The 13,830-nt window shown below is 35.5% G+C and overlaps 1 protein-coding gene across 3 annotated transcripts in view; it reads right to left on the reverse strand.

Moving 5' to 3' along the window:
* Window positions 1–13,830, reverse strand: part of LOC109539913 (frizzled-2) — a 63,456-nt gene that overhangs the window by 36,987 nt on the left and 12,639 nt on the right. For 2 of the 3 annotated variants that reach the window (XM_048669995.1, XM_048669994.1), the window contains exon 2: window positions 12,433–12,474. The exons of the other annotated variant lie outside the window; for it this stretch is intronic. The gene's annotated coding sequence lies outside the window, so the exon portion shown is untranslated. The remainder of the gene's footprint in view (window positions 1–12,432; window positions 12,475–13,830) is intronic. 3 annotated transcript variants of the gene reach the window in all.

Genomic DNA, 13,830 nt, shown 5'->3' on the forward strand with positions numbered 1-13,830 from the left:
TGTAATAAAAGACGTGAGGAAATTCTGTCTTTTTTAAAGACAAACATTTTTGAGGCAAAATACCCAAAAAGAAGTTTGTAAAAAATGAATCCGCCTCAACAATATAGAACTTATCTACAACATTTTGCTGCCTTCTGAAGCCACCGACCATCAAATGATCATGTTCTAGGAAGCAGCATATGTAATCACAAAATACCATTTAATTGGCTGATTCATCAAAACTACAAAGCACACACCGAAACTTGCAGGTTTTCGTCTGCATGCGTCTTTTATCGACAGCCATTAAACCGAAATGGCATCGTTCTCGGTTCACTTTTCCAGTTCAGAAAGACTGCGCAGTTTTTTCGGCAAGCTTTAAGTCATTTAAACAGAAAATCCCCGTTAAAGTCTGCTTTCTTTTTTCATGCATCATTTGCTTTTTGAAACACTGTGTCTTCTACAGGGCGAGCAAAAGCTAGAAAATCTACAGGGTGTGTGAGTACACAATCTAATAGTGCGAATATTTCATTCAGAAAGGGGCAAAAGCAAACCCAAAAGTCTAAAAACATGTGGAACCAATAAGTTTTAATTTAATAAGAATTGATTGAAACCTGGGAATAGTACGAGATTTCGGAAGTATGCTTTACTTGGCTTTTCGGGAAAAACTGTAGAACTTTAAATCGGGCTTCCCAAAAAAGGTATTGCCTTCTTCAGGTCTGACACATAGTTGCTAAAAATTGGAAAAATAAAGTTACGATTCTCTTAAAATAGATAATAATATGGACACAAGAAAATAATTTTTTTTAGGATAAAGAACTGAAATTCAAAACAGTTCAAGTTCTCCTGTTGTGTCGGTTTCATGTCTGTTTTATTCGCTTCTTTTTATTTGTATATAATTATATCATATATGTGCATGTCAAACTTGATTTGCTATAACAACTCTTCATTCTCGGTCTTATCCAAGAACTTCTTCAAATGCTTTGTTTGAAACCTCAAGAACTTTTCTCGAAAAAAGAAACACATAAAAGCGATCCCCAAAACCATCCCAATAAAATTTATAATAATTAAACGCAATAAAGCGAAATAAAATTGTATAAGTCCTTGAAAACACAATAAAAAATGTGGTTGAATCATTTCCGTGTTCTTTAAATGCATATTTTATGACCAAAAATTTCATCTGACAATACAAGGTGTTCGAATTATAAATATTTTCCCGTTATTTAGGGAAAATATGTTTGCATTCAATCAGATCTAATAATTTTGAAATATTGACTTTCAAAATGCGAAATGGACCAATACAGTATTTTTTCGCAACGCTCTGTTCTCGTTCTTCTGAAAGGATAATTTAAAGCAATTAATAAAATTGATCTAGGAAGAACTTTAATATCTTTCCACTCCATTTCAGTTAGTCTTTAACATACTTATTGCTTCAAACTTACCACAGATAATCTCGCGTATTGATAGAACCGGTTAAAATAAGGCTCTTTTATGGCATAAATAAATTTATTAAAGTGCATTGATGCAGATATTCAGGGCGTACAAGTAGGGATATTTGCGACAATTTTTCAAATAAAAGCAGCTTGAAAATCTCGAACAACAGCAAATAAAACATGTAAAACGCATACAGAAAAGACGATAAAAAAATCAGCAAAATTGGTCGGTCGAGGCGACGCTTTCACTTACAAACTTTTAACCCAATTTTCCATGCTTTAATACTAATCGCACTCATATGTTTAGTATTTTGCCAAATTTTCTTTATTATTTTGGCTTACTATCCCTTTAAGATAATTAATTAAACTTGATATTTACTACCTGCATTCATAAGAAATAAGCGCAAACACAATATGGGTGCAAAAACAAGTTAAAGACGCAAACCGAATTCTCAAATAAAGTAAAAAGTTGAGACAAAAAAATCGCAAATATCTGGAAATAAAATACCTGGAATACACACGCAAATTTGCTCCTTCGAGCATGCGGCATGTGAAATCACCACTGCATCGAGGAAAGTAAAACAAATAACACCAGTTGAAATTAGCAGGCAGCACGTAAGTCAAAATCTCTTAAAAAAATCAACTTAAGCTTCAAACGTATCTACTACTTACACAATATTTATTTATTTCAGGAATCGCTTTGGCTAAGCTTGGCTTGACTGAAGAAAAAAAATTCCATGCCAATCGATTTTGGTCCTTCGAGCAGCACAGAATGATAATCAACTAACTTTACCAGTTTCAAATCACTCAAAATATAGCGTAAAGTAAAGAATTGAAGAATCACTTCTTGAATCTTTGTGTAGTCTACAAAGGTTATCAAAAAATGACTTGGAAATCATCATTGTACTTATCAAGGGAAAAACAAATAAATCACTCTAAAAGTTGACGATTTTTGAAAATTGAAGAATGTAACTTGAAGCAAAACAACTCCCTCAAAAAAATAGTTGAAAAAGCGACTACAATTTCAAACGTATCGTCTATACAACAGTTATTTACTAAGCGAAATACTTAGTTTCAATCGGTATTGGTCCTTCGAGTAGGATGAGCAGATAAAATTTGAAAAAAAAAACAATAATTATATTGATTAAAAGCTGGCAATTAAAGAACAAACTAACCCGATTAACAATCATCTATGAAAAGTGTAGTTTGGATCGCAAACACTTCGGGTGATTGTCCATGAGATTCCTCTTAATTCTTGTGAACAGTGTTTTGTGTGCTATCTTCTCTTAGATTTTTTGATTTGAAACAATTTTAAGCAAAAGTATTACATAACAATGCTTGGAGTTCCCATAATTAACGACTTATGACAAATAGACAATCCTCTCTGCAATTGACCGCCAGAAAACACTATTGTGAAGAAAAAATGCGATTCACTTGCAAAGCGCCAGTGAAAACAAATGTAAAATATGAAACAAAGTAATGCATTCCAAAATTCCTTGGCCGCCTACCAACGAATGCCAAAATAAAACCAGTTCCGCGAATTCTGTGCACTCATTCAATGGCCAAAGCGACTAAGCTAAAATTGATGGACTGTCAATTGCCTATTTTATCAAAAAAAAATAAAAATCTGGTAAGCTAATCAATCGTGGCCGCCATGAAATAATTGAAACGTTCTTATTTGTACAAAACTCAGGCTCGGATCTCAGTTCCCAATATTTCCACACATACACACACACACACACGAAATTGATAACGCCTGTCTCACTTATCACCCTTATCTGGGTGATCAATCAAAGCTATATCAATAAATCAAAAAAACAACTTTGTTTTGCCTATCGATATTACCTTCGACTATCTGAGAGTATATTATTATATAACGTTTCTTCTGGAGGGTAACCACCAACCATCTGAGTCCACAACGAGCGAAGCAGATAATCAAAATATTGAAACTCCCAACAACAAACGGTCGAGAAAGAAACGGCAAAAATGTGAAATAAATAACTGGATTCCGGCTTAAAATAGCCTGCAATACTGCGCTGCCGAGCTGGATGTGAATTTGGCACAACTTCGAGGCGCCAAACCATAATTATTTTGATTGACAGATATTTGGGACGCATTGTCCGAGAGCTTTCGACCTGGCCTGTATACTAAGGGTGTTGCAACCCCTCTATCGACTAAATAAGGGAGGACGGTACACAGCTATTACATTGAAAGCTATTTGGATTCCGCAAAATTCGCTACGCATCTTCGGCAAAAAAGAGCTTTTTTGTATTCCTGCAAGCAATAATTTTACTAAAAAATAAGTGCATTTTTTCCTAGTTCATGATCATGGAGCTGTGAGTTTCTTTGCCAAAATTTTCTTTGACAAACTGCACGGCTGTTTCAGAAAATGACTCAAATAAAGAAACTGCCACCAAACAATGCTAAGACGCAATTGAGAAAAAAAACGAGCAGAAATAGGAGATTTAATGAGTATTTAAAAGCAGACCCAAAACAGCCCATTCTGTTTACAGTAGCGCGATGCAAAGCTCACTTTCGCATTTAAAACGCGAATGTTTACCGCGATAAAAACGAGCAAAAACCAAACAAGGAAATTAGATTTCCAGCGGCAATTCACCGAGGCAAACCGTACGAAAATTAAAAATTTCAATGAATGACTTCAAACGTTGTTTTCATGTTCGGATAAGACGCAAAATCCCAACTGCAGCAAACATTCGGAAACGGTTCATTTTTCCGAAGCACTGAACCGAATGGAAACCGCATTTGAGAAAAAAAATTATTTTTCATAAACACTGAATTCGAAAAGCTTTGAGCCTTTCGTTGCAAATTGCGTATGCAAAGTAAAGGTGTATGGAGTTTTTTCGCTCACCGTCTACAGGGTAATGTCTATAGGGCGATTTTGGTTTACAATTTACAATTTTTTCGCTACTAAGCAATATTTTAATATAGTTGAATGGTCATTTGCAAAACGGTGGTTAGTTTGTAGATTGTACTTTGGTGCAATCACATGCATTAAACGTGCGGAATTCAATTTGTGCTGTTTATTTCACCCAAATGGGTTCTTTTGAGAAAGTAAAAAACAGTGAGTACTTTTCAAATACGAACGAGAACCAGGCAAGAGCAACCATTGAAGACAACCATCGTTTGACGAATGGCTGCTTCTCTACATTTTCATCAACTTGTTTCAGCAGGAAAATTTCCTTTAACTTGTGCAGTTGTGCGATCAACTCCACGTAGATCATGTGAACAAATTCAAGCTGCTCATAGATCAGTAGTGGTTAAAAAATGTAAAAAAGTGGAAAATTGATGTGCTGGAAACCATCACATGTTAGTGATATTTTGGTCGATTACTCCTAGTTCTCCCATCCATCAAGAGTGGAAATCGAGCAGAGCCCAAGCTGTTTCTATTCCGAGCGTCATATCGGCTAGACATAAGCCTCCATGAAAGCAATAGGAAAGAAAGTAAAGCCGTGGCACAATGCACAGTGATCAATCAAAATGTCAGCCGGAGATCTTGGCTTTGTTTACCAGGCCGACAACGCACGCCATAGGTTAGGCCATTGGCGAAGAACGTACACGTTCAGTTTAATGTGTGAGCTCGATAAAAACCAGCATTTTCATTTAACCGAACCGGAATAAGTTAGCTTATGGGGAGAACACGAAATTGGGCTTTTTGAATAGAGAGAACAGCGAAATTTCCATCTTACATGGAGACGTACCATTCTTGGTTTAATAGAACACGAGTATGGATATTTTCAACCGTACGCTTTATGGCAGCACCGTCTTAAGAACAAGGACTAAGCGCTTACGCGTGACGTCATGACATGTAGGCCAGTTTATTTCCCATTACGAGGGCGATAGTATGGATTATATTCCCTGTTAATTTAGCTAATTGTTGAGTTTTTTGGCGTTTCCTGTTACAAATTCACTACCTGAAAAAAATGTAAAATTTCCAAGAAAAGGGGCACTTTATACTACCTACTTAATCAAATCCGGGTTATAAAATTGGTTTACGGTCGAGAAAGTTGTCGATTTTGGTAGTGGTACTTAACTAGGTAACTTAGCTTTAATTTGCTTGACAAAAGTTTGTAATTTTCGTTTTTTGTTTTTGCCTAAATTATTTTAGTTTCACCACAATAATTGTTAATAAGTGTATTGGAAACACTGCTAAGAATTAGGTTTTAGAAATGGGCTGCAAATAAAACATCTTTTAATAAAAGCTTCTAAAAATAAATCTTAAAAATTCTGAATAACTTTTTTTAAAATGATGTAACTTAATTGCAACATGCTTGTTACTTCTTCATGAAGATACAAAAATCACTGGAAAATCACAAAATAACTTCATCTTTATCTTGTCTGTACATAAAATAATGAAAAATATCTCATGTGTGTGCATGTGCAATGTGCATCTCTAGTAATTTGCAGACTTTGAAAGTTTCAACAACAATATTTTTTGAAAAATCATAACTACAAAAAATACTGTATTTCAAAAAGCTTCTTCTATAATCCATCAGTATCCGCTAATCTAAGAGTATTTAAATACCATTTAAAGTGAAAATCCATCGGCTAACTGTTTCGATTCTGAAAGTATGCATTCTGTTTCTATTGGGATCCGAACTTACAAAACATACTTTGTATTATTTATCTGAACTTATGTCCGGATCAGATTGATTTTGTTCTTTTTAGTTCCTGATTTATAAGCGAACAAATAACTCCGGAAATAATCCATATTTCACTCTATCAACCAGTGAACTTTTTCTGTTAAAACAGCTGTTTTCTTACGATTCTCATACATCTTTGTTGCTCGAGGAAATGACATGGTTTTAGTCTGTTTGAACCCCAAAACAAATCTCTTGAAGTGAAAAATTTAACTTAAAATAAGCTTTTTGAAATTTGTTTTATTATCGAACTATTCAATTGGCCAAAACTGATTTTGAATAAATTATTCTTATGCAAGTGGTGCCACAATGAACTTAAAGGGCTGAGAGCGTTTACATAAACTTAATTATATTACTAGCTGGTTTGCGAGCTCCGGCCATGTAGAAACGAAGTTGTAACTGATACATTTTTAAGTCAATTAAATATGTTAACAAACTGTATGCGATAAACAGGCCAGCACGTGTGCATCGAACCTAAAACAACAAATCTCGCCTCGTGTCTACTATGTATTCAATCTATCGCATGATTTTATGACTAAATCTACTCCATAAATGGGTTGGGTGGTGGTTTTTTTGCATATTTTTTGTCTATTCCAGAAAGATTCTTATCGATATACTGAATCTGCCTCAACACTTTCATCGATTAAATTGACCAACAAGTATTTCTCTCTTAGTTTATCCAATGTCTTCACTTAAAGAACCACAGCATCAAAATAGTTCTTGTAGATTGGGGAATTTGCGTCAAAAATCCTTCCCACGTCTATTTTCCTGGAAACCTTGCGCATTTTTCTTTCGAGTGTTGCAAAATTTGCATTTAAATTAAATGTCCAGTTATCTCGTGTCTCAAACTTTCGATTCGCTTTGGCTTATTTGCCAACAACAACATATTTCTCTGAAACTGGAAATTCACTTCCTGTTTACTTGCGTGCAGTACTTTACACAGCTTTGACTAACATGATCTTCTTTACGTAAAAACCTCTTCTCGTTTAACCAGCATATTCAATCCAATCTGTGTTAAATATACTCCTTTTGCAGTAGCGTCTAGAAAAACTTTTTTAATCCCACACAATTCTCATCTTGATCACTATTCATCACTGAAAGCAGCAGTAGATTTGTATTCTTATACCGTGCATTAAGTAGGGCTAGCCCAGGATCGGAAACTATTAAAATGAAAAATGAGGAAAAATGGCATGAGCCAAAATCAGCCGCAATTTAAAATTCAAGTTCCGGGGAATGTTGAATATCAAGTTTTCTTTCTAATAAAAGGGTTGTCACAATGATGAATCGCTTTAATAATGCAAGTTTCTAAATTACTTGGGGTTTCTTGGAAGTCTGCCTGGGCGCTCGACATAAACAGACCAACGAGGTTTTCGCACTCAAATAGTGCATCGAAACAGCACAAACAGCTCCATATATAGACAGTCTATGTAAACGACATAGTTCGATGCAGCAGCAACGCTCATATAAGGCATTTTCACCTACATGGAAACGGTTTTCTGTGTTACGTATGCGAAGACCCATTGATCTACTTACCGACAAACCATAGGAAGTGAGTGCTGGATTTTTGTGAATTCGTCTTATCTATCGGCAACACTCTAAACTAGGCTAGAGGTCAGCGATATAATATTAACGAAAGACCAGTATTTGATCCATAATCACTTATGGACCACAGTTCACTTGTACTACACATGGACATTCAAGTTGATTAACGGTCGCGTCAATTATCATCGTAGTAATAATTCAGAAAGAATTTCGTTTTTTTCATGTTCCTGCTTCGCTTCATTCGGAAACTTGTAAATTTACGAGCCCAGTTGAAAAACGACACCCGCCCGCAGGCGCTTGCTAATACATTTAAACGATGAACATCAAAGATAAATAATGCACACCTATAAGTCTTGCTTGCTGGCTGTACAACTTCACCTACCGGGGCTTCAAGTATGATGCTTCCGGGGAAAATAGCAGTTAAATGACAAGGTAAAAAAATCCCGTAGGGCCAAGCTTGGAAAATTTGACTCCCATTTCGCCCAAACGCTAATTACCAATTTGCATGTCTTTGCCTTGGCTTTAGGGTTAGATTCGCGCCACTTCCGAACACTCCCAGGTAGGTAAGTCAGTTCACGAACGACACCAGCCAGATACCAATTTCTACAATATTACTTGAAGGTGGGCGTGGTAATAAATCAAAGAAATTAAGTGTCTTTCAAAATGTCTCTTCCCTTGAACACTTTCTTATTATGCATTAAGAGGTAACGCCTTCTACGTATGTATATATAAAAAAATGCGGCTCCAAGTGATTTATAGGTCTTGACTCTTAGTCATATTAGCTTTAGGTTGTTTTATTGCCGATACTGAGGTCTAGCTAGGTTGGTTGAACCACGAATGAACTTGGAATGTGATTGTTTCAACAGTGAATTATTGCGATTTCTAGTTTGCCCTTTATTAACTTCTTAACTATTCAATCAAAGAACAGATCAACAAAAACAGGGCGCAGCAGCTTCGAGAGCCAAAACTGCATAGACCAACAGAGAATCGACAAAGTAGATTATTTTGCCTCATCAATTAGATTCGAAAAATGTTGCGTTAAGGGTCAAGGGCTCAAGTTAAAGTCTGCTAAAGAAAAATCCAGTTTATAATGTGTTGGAGATTTTGAATCAATCTTTCTAGTCGTAACTGATCCGGGAGTGGCTTGTTTCCTCAAAACTGGATATTTTTAAAGAAAAAATTGACAAGCCACTGATTTAAAAAAATTAATCAATTTTGCATTGTCCATTCAATTCGGCAGACAAATTTCTATGATTCACCCTTTTCGAGTGAAAAAAACTAACGAAAGTGCACGTTTCAAATGGCAACAACATTTTTAGTTTATTTAAAGCATACTTTTTTTACTTTATCCAGTTTTTGCACTTACTGACATTAAAACAAAAAAATACGACTAATAACGATAACAATAATTACAAATTAAATTCATAAAATTGCCTTAGTTTTTATACAGTACAAGAGCAAAAAAAGAAGCCGAAAATCGCGGAAAAACTGCGACTGAGTCTATTTTGAGAACGTCCAATAAAATTGATTCAATTTTTTTTCTATTCGCTATTGAACAATATAAGGGACAATTTCCTAGCTCGACGGCTTCAGAGCAATAAATTTGTTAAAAAACCGTTCTTGAAACCAAAGACGTCATAGAAGTCTCGGAAAATCTGCAATTGAGTACTTATGTTTTAAAAACGCCTAGTAAAAAACTCGAATTCTCTACTGAACAGAATAAAGGACGTTTTTGTAGCGATGAATTTTTGAAAAAACCGCCATAGAAGGCAAAAAATCGCGTTGTGTTTTCTTCTTGTACAACTGTTTTTTCACGATTATTATTTTAATTTGTCATTCACAAAAACTGATTTGTGTAGTCGAACTGGAAGTTGGAACCACCGCGTCATAATTTGGATTTACTTAAATGCAGATCAAAATTGGCCCAAAGCTGGGTTTTCGTCTTTAAAAAATCCACTTTGGTGCAACTGGAGCAGAAAATGTTCCAAACAAACGCTAGCAAACCACGAAATCATGCTTCGAAGAAGGTGAACCAGACGAACATTAAAACAACACTCTAATAGCAAGGAGAACTGGAACTAAGGAACTACACCTGAAAACCTGTTCTAGGTTATTTACAATGGGTTTTTAACACTTCCAAATAAGCAGAAAGCAATTGCCTACAAACAACTGCCAAACTAATTTTACTTATTTAAGTTCATTTTTGCGATATTAATTGAAGTTTTCTAAGGCCGATCGAGGCAAGACTTTTCCAGCTTTAGATTTCCGTCGCATTGATATAAACAACATGGAAAATGAACACTTCGTTCACTTGTTGCATGGTGGGTCTCTTTAGTATTACGCTAATCAGTTTCTGGCCTTGGCACAAACCAACAGTTCACGAGCTTGACTTAATTAAAACGTGCATTAATTTGAGAATAACAATTTCAAATCTATTCAAAGATCTTTTTTATTACTACTGCTTAATCTTCAGTTTGCAACCTTCGTAGCCACAATAATATAATGTTTTTATATAACATTCCTGATAGATTAATGGCAACAATCAGTTAACAAAAAAACACAGAGAGAGAGAGAGCAGTATTGTATACGATCCGGTGTTTATTTGCTCTCGAACAGGTGAACATTGAAAAAATATAGTTAAGAAACTTAACGGTTGAATCAATAACGGCAATTAAGTTTCAAAAACTCCAGATTATAAGCAAGCAACATTCCTGAGGTAAACTGATCGAAAGAACCTTGAAGGCAACCAACTTTTTGACAACGAAAACACTGCTAAACCCTACGAGTAAGAAGAGAGGAAAGAAATGTTGGCAACTAATTTAAAAAAACCCCGGAAAAATGTGTTTAAGAAACGATGTTTGGGCAGAGACAAAAGCTTAGGGTCTAAGGCAGGAACAAGCTGTGCCTCATTTTCTGAGCTATTTATCATCATTGCTACAATTACTCAATTAGAGATGAAACGAGGACTGAGAGAGACTTTAAATCGGGTTGCAGATACCAACCCATCAACATAAATCACTCATCACATGCATAAGAGCGGAAAAAATTGCGACCACCAAAGAAGCTGCATGTTCACCTTCAACGAAAATTGCTTCTGAGCACCACTGCCAAACAGCCACTTAACAAATCAATCAGGCTCGTTAAGGAACTGAGCTCAGATATTTTGACACGTACTCGCTCTAGCATCACATACATAATTCCTCCATCAACCAGGTAAAACGCTCCAAGTCCGTGTCTGTTTGTCTTGTTAAACTTTTGGGATGGTTGAATTATGCTAGATGGCATGATGGAGCGCCGACCCTCGTTAACTTTTTAAATTGGTCAAAGCCGTACAGTAACACGTTTGTTACGGTTGGTCCTTCGAACAGGTGCATATTCATTGGGGAGGAGGGCATTTCGACCTGTGCAACTGGCCAGATTTCAAGCCCAAGAAAGTGAATAAAAATCGTTGGGATTTTGCACACTTAAAATTTTTTAAATGCCTGGTATTTATGGCACGCCAACTCTATGTACACGCGCTTGTTGATAATCAAGTTTAAACATCCTGTGTTGGGGCTCATTAAATTGTATTTTACTGTACTTCGATCAGTGTTTAGGAATAAATGCTTTTACGCTCTAGCGATATTTTCGCAAGACTTCAATTTCTTTTGATTGAAATTGTCCCATTAATGTGAAGAAAGGGTCAGGAACGCTTTGCTCTATAAAGCCACTAATTGTATTGAAATGGGGTTCTAAAGAGCTAAAGGCTGCATATAAGTAGAAACTAGTGAGTCGAGCAATTACTAATTCTGGTGATGAGCGAAACTGGACATTGTATGGAGAAAACAAAAATTATGCTTGAATTGTGCATAAATTGAGGAATTTTCTCAGATTCTGGTGCTTGAAAGAGTAAAAGCGATGGCATTTATGTCTATTCAAAATAAAGTGAGGCAATAAATTCGACTATTAATTTGTCCACTACACACATTTATGGATTCAGTTGAGAAGAAAACTTTATTTTATGTATATGAATACACTTTACCTATTTTTATTTGTTTTAATACACGCGTATGTAACAAAGTATTTTGTTACTAATGAATTGGTTCAATCATTTTGATTCGGTAATTATTTTTCCAAGTATAATCCGGAGCTGGGATTTTTTTGAGTCGGATTATTGGAGTTGCATTTCACCAATAAACCGTTAAATAAAGTTTTATGAGCTCGATGTTTTGAGTTTATAGAGTAAAATTATAAAAACTGTCTAGTTCGATTTATGTTTTAGCTCCTTCAATATTGAAAACTAAAAAAAAGAAAATACATTTTAATATATGTATCACCATTTGTGGAGTATAAGTACAAAAATATACGGATTGTCTCGAACAAGATACATTCATGTTCACTCATACGTTGAAATCAGTAGTGATGGGCTAAACTGGTCTGGATCGCGCAAAAAAAGCAAACAATTCACTTTAAGTACGAAAACATAAAATAAGGCATCATTTCTTTAAAGAAATGGGGCATAAAAACACAGGGACATTTTTCAGATGCACTTAATTGGTGCGTGTAAGATATTTTTCCTTCTGCCCTAGATTGCCTAAATCGGGGAGTAGTTGATACGAATATTTGTTCTAATATTTTTATCTTTTGCCTTCAAATTGCAAGTAAAACAGCAAGTATTAAATGATACTGAAAAGTTCATGGTTTTCGAGAAGCTAATGCTTTTTTTTTAAACTCTACCAAAACTGATATTAGTTTATATTTCGCCCGCGCAAAACATAAAAACATTTACACCTTAAATCAAGTTTGTTGTGCTTTTGTGGAAATATGTAAATCATACTACTTACATGAAACTTTATTGACGGTGGGTGAACACTGTCTTCTGGACCCTAAAAGACAATGAAAATGTAGTCAGTAATTTAGAAATTCAGTCATAAAATGTTTGAAAACTTTTTTTAAACGGATTTTACCATTAACATGACAATACGGAAATCAAACAGCAAACAGCCTGATGTGTTATTGGCGTATGTTGGCTAATTTTGCGGCTCATTTAAAAGCAAAACTCTTTCGACACTAAGTAAAATAACAAGCAGAATTAAACGAAATTCTATGCTTTCCATCAGGGAATACTCCGATTTCTTCCATCACGAAATAAAGCAAAACTAATCTTCTTTGTATATTGACGTGTCTTTTAGACTCACTTGAGTAACATGTATTATGGAGGCAAAAAAAGACATTTATATTGGAAATTGGTAAATTTTTGGGGCTGCCTAGCCATCGCGAAAATGCCCACCAGTTTCAAGTCAACTCTTTTATTGAGCTCTCCAGCTAGCAACCACCACATATATACTCCATCATATATAACTCCATCAAAAATCCAAAGGGAATATTTATTTATTTACCGCAAACGACCACAATAGTTGTATTATTGTAACTGGCAAAATCCGTCAGTTTTTTGATGATGCAAACAGATCACCTTAAAACCATCAAGGAAAATTGATATCACTGGCATGGCAAGAAACCACGTTCTTCGGTCAGTGGGAAACCATCGAGTTCAGAAACAATTAGCAATTTAGTTGATATTCAGCTGGGTTCGCTAGTGCGTGGAACCTGAAAAATTGCCATAATCGCCAACGATGAATGCACAATAACAACGGGAATAAAACGTGTCGTCAAATACGCGACGGACAAAAATCTCATTAGCATTTTGAGTAGATTGTCTGGACGATTGATCGCTTTGTATGCAAGTGCCATTGATCGATAATGGCACGACATCAACGCTGTATGAGTGGGCTTAGATAGATAGACAAACTGAAAGTTCCATCGATGAATTTTCCGTTCGTTCTCCAGCTAGCTGGAATGCATCTACATAAGCACACAACATGCTGTCGCCATACCTTGCTTTGCTATCCAAAGCAAACTTAATTTAGACCGAAATATTTCACGATGGCGATTATACATTATGACACAACAGCGGCTAAACTGGTTGTCTGTGTACTTGAATTTATTACTCTCATTCGGCATAAGTCCATATACTTTATGTGGCCCGTTCAAATACGAAGTAAACAATGGAGGGAAAGGTATGCGTGGGTATGCCAAGAAGGTCTATTTTCAGATTCCTGCTACTGCCAGACGTGGAAATGAGGAAAAATGTACACATTTCTAGCCATTGTCCACTTGCATAATTATTCATGTTGGGTCAATTGACCAGTTGCAAAACTCAAATCGCCAAAAAAAATTAGGAA

This window comes from Dendroctonus ponderosae, unplaced genomic scaffold (assembly GCF_020466585.1).
Source record: "Dendroctonus ponderosae isolate FM_Combo_2020 unplaced genomic scaffold, Dpon_F_20191213v2 Dpon_F_20191213_9, whole genome shotgun sequence".
Lineage (NCBI taxonomy): Eukaryota > Metazoa > Arthropoda > Insecta > Coleoptera > Curculionidae > Dendroctonus > Dendroctonus ponderosae.